Here is a 12175-nt window from a genome sequence, read left to right as displayed (position 1 = left end):
TGACCACAGAGAGTCGGGACACCCGTTTAACATCCCATCCGAAAGATGCCACCCTACACAGGGCAATGTCCCCAATCACTGCCCTGGGGCATTGGGATATTTRTTAGACCAGAGGAAAGAGTGCCTCCTACTGGCCCTCCAACACCACTTCCAGCAGCATCTGGTCTCCCATCCAGGAACTGACCCAGACCAACCCTGCTTAGCAACAGAAGCAAGACCAGCAGTGGGATGCAGGTGGTATGCTGCTGGCTAGTTCCCTGAGAGGTTGCTAGGGGGCCGGACATCTGGCCACCCTCTTGACTATACAGGCCACACAAAACTGTCTTCCTCAAGCAGTGGCAGAGAGTAACATGTCTCTGCCCATCAACAACTGGACCCACTCATATCTCTGTACTTGTGGGATGGTGTGCATGCCCAAAGTGTGACGTATATATTGTTCTCAATACTTAGTTGTTGTTCCTTTATTTATYTTTCCTATAGCTTGTAGCCTGTAAACATGTTCAGCGATGATACAGTTGAAGTTGGAAGTTTACATACACTTAGGTTGAAGTCATTAAAACTCATTTTTCAACGGCTCCACAATTTTTTGTTAACAAACTATAGTTTTGGCAACTTGGTTAGGACATCCACTTTGTGCATGACACAAGTAATTTTTCCAACAATTGTTTACAGACAGATTATTTCWCTTATACTTCACTGTATCACATTTCCAATGGGTCAGAAGTTTACATACACTAAGTTGACTGTGCCTTTAAACAGCTTGGAAAATTCCAGAAAATGATGTCATGGCTTTAGAAGCTTCTGATAGGCTAATTGACATAATTTGAGTCAATTGGAGGTGTACCTGTGGATGTATGTCAAGGCCTACCTTCAAACTCAGTGCCTCTTTGCTTTGCATCATGGGAAAATCAAAAGAAATCAGCCAAGATCTCAGAAAAAAAATGGTAGACCTCCACAAGTCTAGTTCATCCTTGGGAGCAATTTCCAAACACCTGAAGGTACCACGTTCATCTGTACAAACAATAGTACGCAAGTATAAACACCATGGGACCACGCAGCCGTCATACCGCTCAGGAAGGAGACGCGTTCTGTCTCCTAGAGATTAACGTACTTTGGTGTGAAAAGTGCAAATCAATCCCAAAACAACAGCAAAGGACCTTGTGAAGATGCTGGAGGAAACAAACACAAAAGTATCTATATCCACAGTAAAASGAGTCCTATATCGACATAACCTGAAAGGCCGCTCAGCAAAGAAGATGCAACTGCTCCAAAACCACCATAAAAAAGCCAGACTACGGTTTGCAACTGCACATGGGGACAAAGATCGTACTTTTTTGAGAAATGTCCTCTGGTCTGATGAAACAAAAACAGAACTGTTTGGCCATAATGACCATCGTTATGTTTGGAGGAAAAAGGGGGAGGCTTGCAAGCCGAAGAACACCATCCCAACCGTGAAGCACGGGGGTGGCAGCATCATGTTGTGGGGGTGCTTTGCTGCAGGAGGGACTGGTGCACTTCACAAAATAGATGGCATCATGAGGATGGAACATTTTGTGGATATATTGAAGCAACATCTCAAGACATCAGTCAGGAAGTTAAAGCTTGGTCGCAAATGGGTCTTCCAAATGGACAATGACCCCAAGCATACTTCCAAAGTTGTGGCAAAATGAAGTATAAAAAATGAAGTATAAAAATATAAAAACAACATGCAACAATTTCATTGATTTTACTTAGTTACGGTTCATTTAAAACTGAGTCAGTTGAAATACACCCATTAGGCCCTAATCTYTGGATTTTTACACAACTGGGAATACAGATATGCATCTGRTGGTCACAGGTACCTTAAAGAAATGGGCCTCACAATGGGCCTCAGGATCTCGTCACTGTATCAAATTGCCATCGATAAAATGCAATTGTGTTTGTAGCTTATACCTGTCCATTCCATAACCCCACCACTCTGCTCACAACATTGACACCAGAATAAAACGCTCTCCTAAACAACGCCATACACGTGGTCTGCGGTTGTGAGGCCGGTTGGATGTACTGACAAATTCTCTAAAACGACATTGGAGGCGGCTTTTGGTYGAGAAATTAACATAAAATGATCTGGCAACAGCTCTGGTGGACAGTACTGCAGTCAGCATGCCAATTGCACACTCTGTCAAAACTTGAGACATCTGTGGCATTGTGTTGTGTGACAAAACTGTACATTTTAGAGTGGCCTTTTATTGTCCCCAGCACAAGCTGCACCTCTGTAATGGTCATGTTGTTTAATCAGCTTCTTGATATGCCACACCTGTCAGGTGGATGGATTGTCTTGGCAAAGGAGGAATGCTCATAAGCTTTTTGTGTTTATGGAACATTTCTGGGATCTTTTATTTCCGCTAATGAAACATGGGACAAACACTTTACATGTTGCATTTATATATCTGACGATTATTATTTACTGTTGCTTCATGCGTTGAATGCCTGTGCTTACTGTGACTGCCACCCTGATATTGGCTACTTGGTTGCTACTTCCCACGCCGTTGCCGGACAGTAGTGCTTGTCAAACAGTAGACAAAGTGTTGCCGTTCATGCCCTCCCCATTGAGTAGTAGATTGTATGTATAAAGGTAACATCTAGATGGTTATCAATATTAGTTATTTATTGTGTAGGCTGCAATCTTACTTGAAATAAAATCGTGTGAGAGAWTTTTTTTTGCCAAGTTAGCTACCTCTAGCGACACGATAYTGATACCACAGATAGAACAATGAGATAGATATTTTACCGGATGTATAAATGTGAAGCATCCGCTTGGCGTTTTCCACTATCAAATATGGTAGTGAGTGGAAGCCCAGTGGCCGGCAGTGGGACAAGATGGATTTGGGCCGATATTCTGCTAATATTCTCATCGATGAAACATTTGATCTRAATACAGTTTTTTGTTCACAAAACTATAATCTGTTACGAACAGAGTGGACTAAGTTTTCTGTAGACTTTAACCTTTGCCAAAGATTTTTTTTTTAAAGCGTTGTTTAGAAGGTGTGCAAAGGCGAATTGAGTGCACGTCACGTCAGAGTAGGCGTTCCCTAACTGAAATATGCAAATATTGGCTAGAACGCGCCAATAGGATCTCGCTAGCTCGTGCTTGGCTCTGCCCACTATGACTCCTAGTTCCCATTTGAAACGACGGGCTGTGGTCTATCTTGGTTTTCTTCAACAGATCCTTGGTGGTATTCAGTAAGAGGCGGATACAACGCAGCCACGCAAAACGTTCTTGAGTGGCTAAACATCTGCCCAATTATCTGATTCGCTTTCCATACACCCACAACTTTCGACAAACCCACTCTCCCATTCTCTGGTCGCCATATATGGATGCAGCTACCCATACTTGGATAGGGTGGTACCACAGATAGATCAATGAGATATATATTTCCCTGGACGGATAAATGTGAAGCGAGGAAGCCTAGTGGCCGGCAGTGGGAGAAGATGGAACGAGATTAATTTTGGCCGATATTCTGCTAATTTTCTCACCGATTAAACATTTGATCTCTATACAGTTTTCTGTTTCCAAAACTAAAATATGTGACGAACAGAGTGGACTACTTTTTGTAGACTTTAGTCTTTGCCAAAGTTACGGYAAAAAATGCATTGTTTAGGAGTGCAAAGGCGAATTATTACACACGCGCACTCCAGAGTAGGCGTACCCTAACGGAAATATGCAAATGTTGGTTAGAACGCGCCAATAGGATCTAGCTAGCTCGTGCTTGGCTCTGCCCACTATGACTCATTCGTTCCCATTTGAAACGACGGGCTGTGGTCTATCTTGGTTTCCTTCTACAGATCTTTGGTGGTATTCAATAGGGCTGTTGTGTGTTGGTGAGGAGAGATTGCAGCTAGCCCTGGGAAATATTCAGTGTGGGAAGCAGAAATAATACAGAAAAAAATAGTTTTACTAAGAGTGCCGTGTTAATGTAAGGAATTTGGTGAAAACATTCACGAATCGCAATAAGCTGCATAATTTACCGCGGATCCAAGGTAAGGTCGCTGAACAATCTGCTTGTGTCCTGTGCGGTCTCAGTGTGCCAAGGCTTGCCCAGTATGTAGCCTACAAGCCAGACTGTGGCCTGCTACCTTCCTCCGGCACTCTCACACGACTTCAGCCTCGTATGACGCTAAAATGACGAATGTGGTGCTCGGTCACATCCATACTGGAACCTGTTCACGTCTCAATTAATTGAGTCCTTGGGAAAATGGCGTTGACCACTGAATGAAGTGATATTTTTAGCATAGCAAACAGCCAGAATGGTGGAGGCGCAGTTGTTTGATTTCAGACTACAGTGTTGTATTCCCCAGCATGCAGCGAGGCTCGAGTTTGGCGCCAAGGCCGTCGGGATTTGGTCCCAGTCTACATGTGTGTTTTGTAATGGTGGACCATTGTTGCACATATGACCCTCAGAGGAAACGCCACCATGAGGCAATATGCATGCTTTTATATCATGACTATTATTGAGTGAGAGGTTGGAGTAGTTATAGCCAATTCAACGATTTACGACGGAGTTGAGGAGCGACTAGTGTGAGCCGACTGGGAGTAACAATATCACATAAAATTAACGTTTTTATAAATAAAAACATTTTATCTACAGGTTTAAGCACCCAAATAATAACCCCACAATTGTGTGTAATTGTGGGCTATTGTTTGGGTGCTGAAGACACCAGTAGTTTTTAATAAGTAAAAAACCCATGACGTTGGAAGTCCAGGTCGCCCACACTAGTCACGGTTCAACTCCAGCGTAAATCGGTGAGTTTAATTGGCTACGGTAGTTCAACATTGGAAATGTAGAGTAAAAATAATATTGTGATTGTCAAAGCATACGATATATCAACTAATATCCCGATATGTAACTATCCAATTCCTCCCATCACTAAATGTAATAGTAGCTACTAATGTAAACTTTCGCATGTATAATGTAATCATTTTCCAACAATGTAGCCTAATAAGTATACTGAATGTGTAACATAACTTTTTTGCTCTTAGAGATTCAGTATTACATTGTTTGCCGACCACACTGAACACCTCTCTCTGCATCTGTGGAGCTGTTGGAGCTGTATACAAACAGGAGTTGGTCCAGTGTGTGTATATAACTTACAACAGCATCAGACATTTTTACTGTGGAATTTTAAGGATATTGATATGGCAAATGGCCCTTAAATGTTCCATTGATCCTTATGGAACGACCCCTGACTTCTGTAAAATATGAAGAGTGCGGGTAGTAGCAGCAGCAGTAGTAGTAGCACTAGTAGTAGTAGCACTAGTAGCAGCAGCAGTAGTAGCACTAGTACTAGCACTAGCAGCAGTAGTAGTAGTAGTAGCAGTAGTAGTAGTAGTAGTAGCAGTAGTAGTAGCAGCACTAGTAGTAGTAGTACTAGTAGCACTAGCAGCACAAGTAGTAGCAGAGCAGCAGCACTAGTAGTAGCAGTAGTACTAGTAGCAGCAGCATCACTAGAAGTAGCAGTAGTAGTAGCAGAACAGCAGCACTAGCAGCAGTAATAGTACTAGAAACAGTACTAGCAGCAGTAGTAGTACTAGCAGCAGCAGTAGTAGTAGTAGTAGTAATAATAGTACTAGCAGCAGTAATAGCACTAGTAATAGTACTAGCAGCAGTAATAGTAGTAGTAGTATTAGCAGCAGTAATAGTATTAGCAGCAGTAATAGTACTAGCAGCAGTAATAGTAGTAGTAGTACTAGCAGTAGCAGCACAGTACCTCTGCTGTGTGTGGACCTGACTGATCATCAGTATCACAGCTACTGTAGACTGCCTGTGTGTTGCTGCTGTTTCCTCCAGGGAGCTTCTAGCAGCCAGAGAGAATATGAATGTACCAACCAGCCAGAGAGAATATTAATCTACCAACCAGCCAGAGAGAATATTAATCTACCAACCAGCCAGAGAGAATATGAATCTACCAACCAGCCAGAGAGAATATGAATCTACCAACCAGCCAGAGAGAATATGAATGACCAAGCCAGGATTGACAGCCAGAGAGAATAGAATCTACCAACCAGCCAGAGAGAATATGAATCTACCAGCCAGCCACAGAGAGAATATGAATCTACCAGCCAACCAGCAGAGAATATGAATCTACCAACCAGCCAGAGAGAATATGAATCTACCAACCAGCCAGAGAGAATATTAATCTACCAACACCAGCCAGAGAGAATATGAATCTACCAACCAAGCCAGAGAGAATATGAATCTACCAAACAGCCAGAGAGAATATGAATCTACCAGCCAGCCAGAGAGAAAATGAAATCTAACCAACCAGCCAGAGAGAATATGAATCTACCAGCCAGCCAGAGAGAAAATGAATCTACCAACCAGCCAGAGAGAATTAATCTACCAACCAGCCAGAGAGAATATGAATCTACCAACCAGCCAGAGGAATATGAATCTACCAGCAGCCAGAGAGAATATGGATCTACCAACCAGCCCAGAGAGATATGAATCTATCATACCAGCCAGAGAGAATATGAATCTACCAACCAGCCAGAGAGAATATGAATCTACCAACCAGCCAGAGAGAATATGAATCTACCAACCAGCCAGAGAGAATGTTAATCTAACTGCCAGCCAGAGAGAATATGAATCTACCAACCAGCCAGAGAGAATGTTAATCTACCAGCCAGCCAGAGAGAATATGAATCTACCAACCAGACAACAAGTCAGTGACTCATCAGGATCCTCTGATAAGAAGTCGTGTCTAGATTAAGGTTCTGTTCTCGGGTCCAGTCAGTGTGTGCTACGCAGCTGTAACCCTGTCCTCTTTCTGTTATTACCGTTCTAGGCAGGGATGAGAAGAGCTTTTAAAGGTCACCAGAGAAACTCTAGCATGCTTTTTGACTTGACATTTATGGTGAGTGACATACTTGACGGTCTTTGGAACCTTCTCTGAATGTGATTAAGTATAGCACCATAAAATACAGTATCTTCAGGAAGTATTCACACCTTGACTTTTTCCACTTTTTGTATTACAGCCTGGATTTAAAATTGATTAAAATTGATTGACACAATACCCCATAATGTCGAAGTAGAATTATGTTTTTTTGTTGTTGAAATTATTACAAATTTAATGAAAAGCTGAAATGTCTTGAATCAATAAGTATTCAACCCCTTTTTGATATGTCAAGCCTAAATAAGTTTGAGTAAACATTTGCTTAATAATTTGCATGGTGTGTAATAAGTGTTTACCATGATTTTTGAATAACTACCTCATCTCTGTATCCCACACATACAATTATCTGTAAGATCCTTCAGTTCCAGCAGTGAATTTCAAATCAATTTTTATTTGTCACATACACGTGTTTAGTAGATATTATTGCGGGTGTAGTGAAATGCTTGTGCGTCTAGCTCCGAAACTGCAGTAATATATCTAACAGTTTCACAACATATACCCCCAAAAACACGTAAATCTAAGTAAGGAATGCATTAAGAATATATATACATACACTACCGTTCGAAAGTTTGGGGTCACTTAAATGTCCTTGTTGGCCTCKCGGGTGGCGCAGTGGTCTAGGGCACTGCATCGCAGCGCTAGCTGTGCCACCAGAGATTCTGGGTTCGCGCCCAGGCTCTGCCGCYACCGGGAGGTCCGGGCGCAGTGCYCGCTAACCAAGGTCGCCAGGTGCACGGTGTTTCCTTCCCACACATTGGTGCGGCTGGCTTCCGGGTTGGAGGCGCGCTGTGTTAAGAAGCAGTTTGGTTGGGTTGTGTTTCGGAGGACGCATGGCTTTCGACCTTCGTCTCTCCCGAGCCCGTACGGGAGTTGTAGCGATGAGACAAGATAGTAACTACTAACAATTGGATACCACGAAATTGGGGAGAAAAAGGGTGTCAAATTAAAAAGAAAAAAAGAAATGTCTTTGTATTTGAAAGAAAAACACCCTTTTTTTTTTGTCCATTTTAAAATAGTTTAAAGACCTTTCTTCTGAAACTCGTCAGTCTGTTCTTGTTCTGAGAAATTAATGCTATTCCATGCGAGAAATTGCCAAGAACCTGAAATCTCGTACAATGCTGTATACTACTCCCTTCACAGAACAGCGCAAACTGGCTCTAACCAGAATAGAAATAATGGGAGGCCCCGGTGCACAACTGAGCAAGAGGACAAGTACATTATTGTCTAGTTTGAGAAACAGATGCCTCACAAGTCCTCAACTCGCAGCTTCATTAAATAGTACCCGCAAAACACCAGTCTCAACATCAACAGTGAAGAGGTGACTCCGGGATGCTGGCCTTCTAGGCAGAGTTCCAAAGAAAAAGCCATATCTCAGACTGGCCAATAAAAATTAAAGATTAAGATGGGCAAAAGAACAGAGACACTGGACAGAGGAACTCTGCCTAGAAGCCAGTATCCCGGAATCGCCTCTTCACTGTTCCCCTAATTTAGTATTTGGTAGCATTGCCTTAAACAATTTAAACTTGGGTCAAACGTTTCGGGTAGCCTTCCACAAGCTTCCCACAATAAGTTGAATTTTGGCCCATTCCTCCTGACAGAGCTGGTGTAACTGAGTCAGGTTTGTAGGCCTCCTTGCTCGCACACGCTTTTTCAGTTCTGCCCACAAATGTTCCAAAGGATTGAGGTCAGGGCTTTGTGATGGCCACTCCAATACCTTGACTTTGTTGTCCTTAAGCCATTTTGCCACAACTTTGGAAGTATGCTTGGGGTCATTGTCCATTTGGAAGACCCATTTGCGACCAAGCTTTAACTTCCTGACTGATGTCTTGAGATGTTGCTTAAATATCCACCTAATTTTCCGTCCCCATGATGCCATCTATGCTGTGCACCAGTCCCTCATGCAGCAAAGCACCCCCACAACATGATGCTGCCACCCCCGTGCTTCACGTTTGGGATGGTGTTCTTCGGCTTGCAAGCCTCGCCCTTTTTCCTCCAAACATAACGATGGTCATTATGACCAACCAGTTCTATTTTTGTTTCATCAGACCAGAGGACATGTCACGAGAATTTTCAATCCCAATGATGATAACTAACAATTATTTAAGCTTTGACCAAACCCGAGGTTTGTAAGACCCTGAGTTTAATAATAATTAGGTAAAGACTTATTTTTGCTTATGCAAAAGGTCCGTACAGTTTATTCAGAGAATGTTCTAAAATCAAGAATGCAAAGACATTTTATAACTCTTATTGCCCCCACCACCTTACACGCACATACAGACACACAAACAGTAAGGGGGATGTATCTTTCCCCACAGTTTGCATTCCTCGTCTATCACTACCTGGCAGTTCTATCTTCCCGAGATTAGAGGGACCTTTCCTGTCGTAAGTTTCTTAAAGTTCCAACGAGTAGTTTAATTGTCCTCCACACACATTTTACTGGTCTCGACCAAACCTTATTGGACTTAAGTTTATCACTTTAATTATTCATAATGCATGTTACATAATCTGATAGTTACGTTTGTCTAATTATTCATAATGCGTGTTACATAATCTAATACATATGTTTCCGGGTGGAATTATTTAGTCATAAGCTTAAACATATAAATTCCCTTATCAGGACATTTCTCCAAAAAGTACGATCTTTGTCCCCATGTGCAGTTGCAAACCGTAGTCTAGCTTTTTTATGGAGGTTTTGGAGCAGTGGCTGCTTCCTTGCTGAGAGGCCTTTCAGGTTACGTCAATATAGGACTRGTTTTACTGTGGATATAGATACTTTTGCACCTGTTTCCTCCAGCATCTTCACAAGGTCCTTTGCTGTTGTTCTGGGATTGATTTGCACTTTTCGCACCAAAGTACGTTCATCTCTAGGAGACAGAACGCGTCTCCTTCCTGAGCGGTATGACGGCTGCGTGGTCCCATGGTGTTTATACTTGCCTACTATTGTTTGAACAGAATAACGTGGTACCTTCATGCGTTTGGAAATGGCTCCCAATGATGACCCAGACTTGTGGAGGTCTACAATTTTTTTTCCTGAGATCTTGGCTGATTTCTTTTGATTTTCCCATGATGTCATACAAAGAGGCACTGAGTTTGAAGGTAGGCCTTGAAATACATCCACAGGTACACCTCCAATTGACTCAAATTATGTCAATTAGCCTATCAGAAGCTTCTAAATCCATGACATCATTTTCTGGAATTTTCCAATCTGTTTAAAGGCACAGTCAACTTAGTGTATGTAAACTTCTGACCCACTGGAATTGTGATACAGTGAAATAATCTGTATGTTAACAATTGTTGGAAAAATTACTTGTGTCATGCACAAAGTAGATGTCCTAACCAACTTGCCAAAACTATAGTTTGTTAACAAGACATTTGTGGAGTGTTTGAAACACTTAGGCTGGACTCATTAAAACTAGTTTATTTAAACTTCTGACTTCAACTGTACATATGAGATGGGAGATGCACTATTTACAAACAATTAGTGATTTAAGGTAGTATAGAGTACAGTTTAAACATATGAGATGAGTAATGCAAGATACGGAGACATCATTAAAGTGGCCCGTGATTCCTAATCTGTCTATAGGCAGCAGCCTCTGATGTGCTGTGGATGGCTGTTTAGCAGTCTGATGGCCTTGATAGCTGTTCTTCAGTCTCTCGGTCCCTGCTTTGATGCACCTGTACTGACCTCGCCTTCTGGATGATAGCGGGTGAACAGGCAGTGGCTCGGGTGGTTGWTGTCATTGATATTTTTGGACCTTCCTATGGCATCGGGTGCTGTAGATGTRCWGGAGGGRYGGTAGTTTGCCCCTGGTAATGTGTTGGTCAGACCGCACTACCCTCTGGAGAGCCTTGCGGTTGCGGGCGGAGCTCAGCGAAGTGGAGGTGTTGTTTCCTACCTTCACCASCTGGGGGCGGCCCYWCAGGAAGTCCAYGACCCAYTTGCACAGGGCGGGGTTCAGACCCAGGACCATGAGCTTAATGATGAGCTTGGAGGGTACTATGGTGTTGAAGGCTGAGCTCTAGTCAATGAACAGCGTTCTGACAGAGGTATTCCTCTTGTTCAGATGGGTTAGGGCAGTGTGCCGTGTGATGGTGTACAGCATTGTCTGTGGACCTATTGGGGTGGTAAGCAAACTGTTAGTGGGTCTAGGGTGTCAGGTAGGGTGGAGGTGATATGATCCTTAACTAGTCTCTCAGAGCACTTCATGATGACAGAAGTGAGTGCAACAGTCTAATAGTCATTTAGTTCAGTTACCTTAGCTTTCTTGGGAACAGGAACAATGGTGGCCATCTTGAAGCATGTGGGGACAGCAGACTGGGATAGGGAGGGAGTGAATATGTCCGTAAACACACCAGCCAGCTGGTCTGCGCATGCTCTGAGGACGCCGCTAGGGATGCCGTCTGGGCCGGCAGTCTTCTGAGAGTTAACACGRTTAAACGTCTTACTCACGTCGGCCACGGAGAAGGAGGCCCACAGTCCTTGGTAGCGGGCCGCGTCAGTGGCACTTATCCTCAAAGCGGGAGAAGGTGTTCAGCCTGTCTGGAAGCAAGACGTCGGTGTCCGCGACGGGGCTGCTTTTCCTTTTATAATCCGTGATTGTCTGTAGACCCTGCCACATACGCCTCGTCTGGTTATTTGTAATATTTTAGAATTTTTCTTCCACTCTGACATTAGAGTATTTCGTGTAGATCGTTGACAAAAATTTACAATTAAATCCATTTTAATTCCACCTTGTAACAACAAAATGTGTTAAGTCGAGGTGTGTGACTACTTTCCCGAAGGGACTGAATCTAATGCAGATTTACGTTATGTAGGCAAACGCCTCTGACAACTACAGTCACTGCATTTTGGTACACCTGAAGTAAATACATTTCCAATGGAATGCTGCGTTTGCCTCGCTGCGTTTGCCTCGCTGCGTTTGCCTCGCTGCGTTTGAGTATTTCGTGTAGATCGTTGACAAAAATTTACAATTAAATCCATTTTAATTCCACCTTGTAACAACAAAATGTGTTAAGTCGAGGGTGTGGACTACTTTCCGAAGGGACTGAATAAATGCAGATTTACGTTATGTAGGCAAACGCCTCTGACAACGACAGTCACTGCATTTTGGTACACCTGAAGTAAATACATTTCCAATGGAATGTGCTGCGCTTTGCCTCGCTGCGTTTGCCTCGCTGCGTTTGCCTCGCTGCGGTTTGTCTCGCTGTGTGTTTACCTCGCGTGCGTTTGCCTCGCTGCGTG

At 43.1% G+C, this 12175-nt stretch overlaps 1 long non-coding RNA gene across 1 annotated transcript in view; it reads left to right on the top strand.

The window, feature by feature from the left end:
* Window positions 1–3761: 3761 nt before the first annotated feature.
* Window positions 3762–12175, top strand: part of LOC139024592 (uncharacterized) — a 14479-nt gene continuing 6065 nt past the window's right edge. Inside the window, exon 1 of the long non-coding RNA XR_011475923.1 lies at window positions 3762–4020. This is a non-coding gene — a long non-coding RNA (uncharacterized lncRNA). The remainder of the gene's footprint in view (window positions 4021–12175) is intronic.

This window comes from Salvelinus sp. IW2-2015, unplaced genomic scaffold, assembly GCF_002910315.2.
Source record: "Salvelinus sp. IW2-2015 unplaced genomic scaffold, ASM291031v2 Un_scaffold1683, whole genome shotgun sequence".
NCBI classification, from domain to species: domain Eukaryota; kingdom Metazoa; phylum Chordata; class Actinopteri; order Salmoniformes; family Salmonidae; genus Salvelinus; species Salvelinus sp. IW2-2015.
This window is presented reverse-complemented; position numbering and strand designations above follow the sequence as displayed.